The following is a 6,594-nucleotide window of genomic DNA, read 5'->3' on the forward strand; positions in this document are numbered from 1 at the left end:
GGCTAGGTAGGTATGTTAAAGTACGTTTGGTTTCTTAGGTTTAGTTTTTGGATATTAAAATTATGTATGTATAAGAATACTGTTTGATACTATAAATATCATACTAGCTAGATATGTAATTTGTCGTCAGTTGTCGCCCTAGGTAAAATGTAATTGTAACAGATTTGAAGCTAAAAAATTAGGTTCCTAAACTAGCGGTAACGTTGTGCTTGGGACTCACAAGAAATATCTAAGCATTTACATTATCACTACTTGTGGTACAAAAAAACGCAACCACAACTTTACACAGTGGCGTCGCTAGTTCGGGTGTAACCCGGTGCGGCAACTAACCCAATCCCCCCCCCCCCCGCGAAAAAAAATATATATATATATATATATATATATATATATATATACATATTGTGAGACCGTTAAGAGAGATATAGTGCTTTAACCAACGTTAGAGAAAGTAAAAACAGCTGGAAATAGTGATGTAACCAACGTTAGAAAAAGTAAAAACGGCTGGACATCGTGTCGGTTGTTTTTCCAGACTTTTTTCTCGAAGGGGGGAGGGCGGACTATAATTTCGTTGGGTCGGACTCTGTTAAACGGACATGCTCTGTTTCTTTTTCTTTTATGTGTTATAATTTAATTTAATTTATTAATTAATTTAAAAAAAGATTATGTCTACGTCGTCTTAGGCTTTGATTAAAAAAATGATTTAGCTTTCTGTGGTTATGTTACACTATCTATTAGGGCCTGGATCTAATTGCCCCTTAAACCAATGTTTTATTTATTTTTAAATGTTTATAAATTAACTTGAAACACAGTGTGTTTTTTTTAGCCGCGGTCCAACATGTGGACGGCTAGAATGACCATAAGCACCCAATCAGAAACCCGAAAAAGGTATCAGAAGAATAATCAATAAAGTAAAGTGAAATCGATATTTTTTTTTTTTTTTTTTTTTTGGGCAAATCACTAGCATTTATTTCAATAGGTTAAAAAAAAAGACAATACTTGAAGTGTAGAAAAAAATTAATTCATGCAATACAAGAGATGTGTCTTTCAAAAGTAGATGTCATGAGTGGTCAGCTGAATGGATCTAATGAGTGGTCAGTTGAATGGATCTAATGAGTGGTCAGTTGAATGGATCTAATGAGTGGTCAGCTGAATGGATCTAATGAATGATGTGATTAAATATGGTAACACAACAAAGCAAACAGAGCACCCATTCAACAGTGTCTAGTCAGTCATACATGGACAAGGTCTAGTCTGTCTTACATAAAAATCATGGACATGTCTAGACGTTCAAACTGTTATACCATTGAGCCAGATTCTCCAATTATGTCAGCAATAGATCTAATGCCAGGCAGATTTAAAAATGTTCCTATGACAGGGACACGTCGTAGAAAGTTCACAGCTGTTCAATGCTGTAGCTTTCAGTTTGTGTTTTTGAAAGAAGAAACGAAACGTCCTCTCTAGACCAATGACAAACGCGAGTCCACTTATAAAAAGTATATTGCCAATAGCCAGAAGACCCTTGTCAAAGAACAACAGCATGCCCAAAAACAGAAAGGCAATGGCAAACCCAGCCAGCCCCACTCCAATTTTTTGAAAATCTGTAACTTGCATCATTTTTTAACAAATTGTAATTCTATACCCAACTTTTTCAAATAGAATTGAATTGTGATACTCTTTATATTAACTTGTTAGTAGGCTTACTAGATTTCTAGATCTAGACTTTTTATTTAAAGTATTTCTTGATCTAGCGCTGTTGTAACATGTTAAATTTTAAAATTGTAACAAGGATTGCTTTGAAATCTGTTTCCATGTATTTATATATTTAGAGTAGTTACTACTCTAAATATATAAATAAGTGAAATCGATATGAGAGAATGATTTACACACACGGAAAAGGGACGTCCAACTGTTTATTACTCTTAATGTTCCCATTACTATAGCTTACGTAGTTTATAAATTCATGGGTTTTATAATTAAACTGAAAGTAAAATTGTTACTTATGTTAAATAAAGAATATATATAGTAGATATTATGTCATAGAACGTTTTTTTTTTGTTTATAAAAATAAGTCTATAAACAATTTTGTTTGCAAAAATGTTTGAAAACCAAATAAAACTATTGATATTTAAATGATCTTAACAATATAGTTGTGTGATCTCCCCTGGTGATTTAAAATATAGAAATGGATGAAACTTACGTTTTACAAATAGACAATATTTTTCAAAAATTAACTTTTTATTTTGGCGTGTAATCTGAGGCGTAGCAAGGGGGGGGGGGGGCAGGGGAGGACATATGTCCCAGTGCGCCGACCTTAGGGGGCGCCAAAATGGGTTGTAAAAACAAATTAAAATGTCATTTTAGCTTTTTTTTCAGTTCGCGGGGTGGGGGGGGGGGGGGTACAAATTGAAAAGTTGAGGGGGGGGGGGGTGCGAATCGAAAGTTTGAGGGGAGGGGGGTGCACATTAAAATTTGCTCCCGAGGGGGGCGCCAAATTGAAAGCTTGTCCTTGGGCGCCGGGAAGGGTCGCTACGCCTCTGTGTAATCACAACATATTAAACAAACATATAATAAAATATTACCGGGGCTATTACATATTATGTAGGCCTAAATGTATAAACATGTTAGACATATTTTAATTTATTAAAATGTATGCGTTTACTTCACGTATACGTTTGTGAACGAGTAGACGAAAGTATATAGGACGATGAATCAATCGACACACAGCACAATTTAAACTGAATCTCCGATGACAACACGCGATTTTGTATATGAAAATATACGTACAATATGTGTAGTTAACATGATGTATATGGCTAACCGCTCGCAACTTCCCTAACTTTACCACACCCTTTTGAATCTGACAAATTACTTAAAGCCTACGTTTAAGTGTTACATCTTATAGTGAACTTAGGAATGAATTTAGCCAATGATTAAATGCCTGAAAATTCTATTTTCACTACTTTGAAAAGCTTATATTCTTGACAGTTTTTATATCGTTTTATCCCCTGCCCCCCCCCCCCCCCCCCCCCCCACACACACACAGACCCTACCTATATGTCCTTGACAATAAAAAACAAATTTGTTACAGTTAGTTCATTTTAAAATAATAATAAAAACATCAAATATAAATATCTTATTCTTATGGTAAGAATAACTTATTCTATCATTGGTGTCGTTTGTTGCATATGTTTAGCGGCAAGACATGCATTACTTTGGTAACCGTTAGTTATTATTTTGATACTTGTAATGTTGAGATGGCAGATAGTGAAACATCAACCACAAGTGTTAAGGTTATGTTCATGTGTTAAAGTAAGATTGGTCTCGTAGGTTTAGTATATAGACATTCAAATTATGTATGTTCAGGCATGTTATTTAATGTCATATAATAACATAACAGCTAGAAATGTGATTTGTCGTTTATTTATGATACATGAGCTATAACATATTTAAAACTAAAAATAATTTCAATTTGGAGTACCACACAAAAAAAGCTACGTTCGTATGTTAAAGTAAGACATGTCTCTTAGGTTTAGTTCATTTGCATTCTAAGTATGTCAAAAAACACAGTAAGTGCTTGACACGTGATTTATCGTTAGTTGTCACCCTAGTGTATAATGATACATTAGCTACAAACATATTTGAAGCTAAAAATACAATTTAGAATACTAAAAAACAAACATTTTATGTACCTAAGTTATGGGAAACGTATTGTGCTATGGATTCCAGTGAAATACCCAATTATTATCGGCATCATTCATTGCGGTACAAAGGGACGCAACCACACTACTCCATCACATCATCAACGGTTGTGGGTGATATCGACTGCTTATGCTTCATCGACAACTGATATTTTCCTAGCTTGTATAGGCCTACCTAATTTTCTACTTCCTTGGAGATTCCAATCTAGTGCCTGCCTGGTGATGTTGCTAGTTGGATTACAAAGATGTTTGCAAAAGTTTGTAATGAAAAGACAAGAGGTGGGAACACGGGTATGTGATTACTTGTTTGTTTGTAGCAACAGAAAATAATTTAAATAAGAGGAAATAAATTAGGTAAATATATAAAAGAGAGGCAACACTGGTGTCTCGATCGATTCGTCGAATAGGCTACTCGTTTTTTTTTCTTTGGATAATATTTATCCGATTGTGGTCCTGTGTGTGAGTGTGAATATATATATATATATATATATATATATATATATATATATATATATATATATATATATATATAAACACAAAAACAACTTTTCACCTTGGATTTGTGCCAGCTTTGATGTTCAACCCTGGTTACATTTGGTTGAGATTCAATGTTTTTCTGATATCGAAAGGATGTACATGATATGAAGGACGACTGCATGAGACATGGTAAAACATGAAGAAAAAACATATACTTTCATGTTTAGTATATCGTGAGTTTAGTATATTGTGAATTTAGTATATGGTAAATGTAGTTTATCGTAAGTTTAGTATGTTGTTAGTGTAATATATCATGAGTTTATTATATCGTGAATTTAGTGTATCGCAAATGTAGTATATCTCGTGAGTTTAGTATAGTGTGAGTTTAGTTCACAATCCACTTGCCCATTGTTAAGTGTAAGTAAACAATGACATATATAATTACATACATAAAAATACTTAATGAAAGAAGAGAGACTTTACAAAATCTAGTACCCTGAAAACAAAAGTCCAACGATAGCACATGACATGCATGAGGAAGACAGACAGACAAGGGAAACAAGTTAAATATAACTTGTTACAAACAATAAGGCACCAAACGTAATAAATCTCTATCTCTCTTTCTCTCTCTCTCTCTCTCTCTCTCTCTCTCTCTCTCTCTCTCTCTCAGACAACGCCATATATATAACATGTATTTTTGGATTAGTAAACGTTCAATTTTATTTTTATTTTCAGTAATCACAGATGTGTGTCTATCTGTTAAGTATTCAGTCAAATGAAAATGTGCTTGTGTCTAGCAATTAGTTGTATGGTTGGGTTGGCGGGGTCCGTGTACGTAATTTGGTAAACTAAATGATCCGGTTTTAATACATTGACAAAATCTTTTAAAATATTTGTGTGTGTCTCAGACATGTAATTTACAGCGTCAGTTTGCCTTGCCATGTTGTGTTTAGTTTTGCGGTTTTCATCAGCGGCTTGTGAGGACTGATACAGACTTACAATAGTTATACTGTTTTCTGACATGTACTTTTATTTTAAGATGGTTTACTTATACATGATACAAAGCGTATAATTACAATTTTATTTTTCAACCTGAAAATGCATATTTGATGTGATTAATATGTGATTATCTAATAGTTGTTAAAAATAAAATATAACAACATTATTTTCTTTATCCCGAAAATTATTTCAACTCCACTTATGAGGTCATTCCTCTTCACCCCAACCACCCCAGCAAAAAACAAATTTAAAGAAAGCCATTTTTTTTTTAATCCTTTGAAAACTTTTTTTTTTCTTTTTTTTTTTTTTTTTTTTTTTTTTTTTTGCCTCAGACACGTAATTTATAGCGTCAGTTGTGTATTACAGTTTTCATCATCGGCTTGTGAGGACTGATACAGATTTACAATAGTAATATTTCTTTCTTACTTGTAGCCTGCTTTCATTCATTTAAGATCGTTTACTTATACATATATCTAATACAAAACGTCTAAATATAAAGAAGAAAAATAATTAAAAACCAACCTAAAACTGAAAATGCAAATGTGTAATTAAATGATGATTCAAGGGATTTTTTTTTCTCGGCGTGGTGGGCTGAGGGGACGAGGGGGGGGGGGGGGGGGGAGAGGGGGAATTTTTTTTTTTTTTAAAGTAGAGCTGAAATGAATTTGGGATTACAGAGAATTAAAATGATACAAATTTTAAGCAATCGGAAAAGCAATGTTATTACAATGAGACACGTAAAAGCAAACACTCTTCCCTTTCAAACATCTATATCTATACAGTCCTCAATTAGTTTTTTTTTCCTTTTTATTTTTTTATTACTTCAATTGTTTTAAAACATTTAAATCAGTAATAATTATTTATTTGATAGATTTTACACAGCATCAAAGACATGAACATCAATTGCATATATAATAATCAAATGGAGAAAATAAAATGGCATAAGAACTAGACTAAAATAAGGTGTGCAAACTAGGTTTCTCTCGACTGCTTAGTTTACTGTGCTTTGTCCTTAGCTGAGGAGTCAAAAGTTCACATTGTAGCCACACATGGACAGAAATAGAAACGACCGTGGGAGAAGTGTCTCTGCAGTACACATACTGATCTATCATTCCAAAACTTCCCTTGACATAAAATTGACCCTTGGCAAAGAGGGCACGCTACCTTGAAAAATCCGCCAGTCCGGTTGAGTGGGGGGAAGTGTGTGTGTGTGTGGGGGGGGGGGGGAGTGAGGTGTGTATCTCTTTCTACCATTCAGGTTGTGCACTTTTAAAAACCTGGGAAACAGAAGACTGTTTCTAATGTTAATTTACTTGAGGGCTGATCAAGCGGTGTTTGGCTTGAGACTGTCGATATTAATTATGCATCTAGTTTATTTGCTTCTTCTGTAGTTCAAATGTTGGTTTCCTGTAAAAGTAGG

The 6,594-nt window shown here is 33.7% G+C and overlaps 1 pseudogene; it reads right to left on the bottom strand.

Annotated features, from left to right (window-relative positions):
- Positions 1 to 947: 947 nt before the first annotated feature.
- On the bottom strand, positions 948 to 1,733 carry LOC131947618 (vesicle transport protein GOT1B-like; annotated as a pseudogene).
- Between the last annotated feature and the right edge of the window lie 4,861 nt (positions 1,734 to 6,594).

This window comes from Physella acuta, unplaced genomic scaffold, assembly GCF_028476545.2.
Source record: "Physella acuta isolate Inbredline_101_S28 unplaced genomic scaffold, ASM2847654v3 ptg000600l, whole genome shotgun sequence".
NCBI classification, from domain to species: Eukaryota; Metazoa; Mollusca; class Gastropoda; family Physidae; genus Physella; species Physella acuta.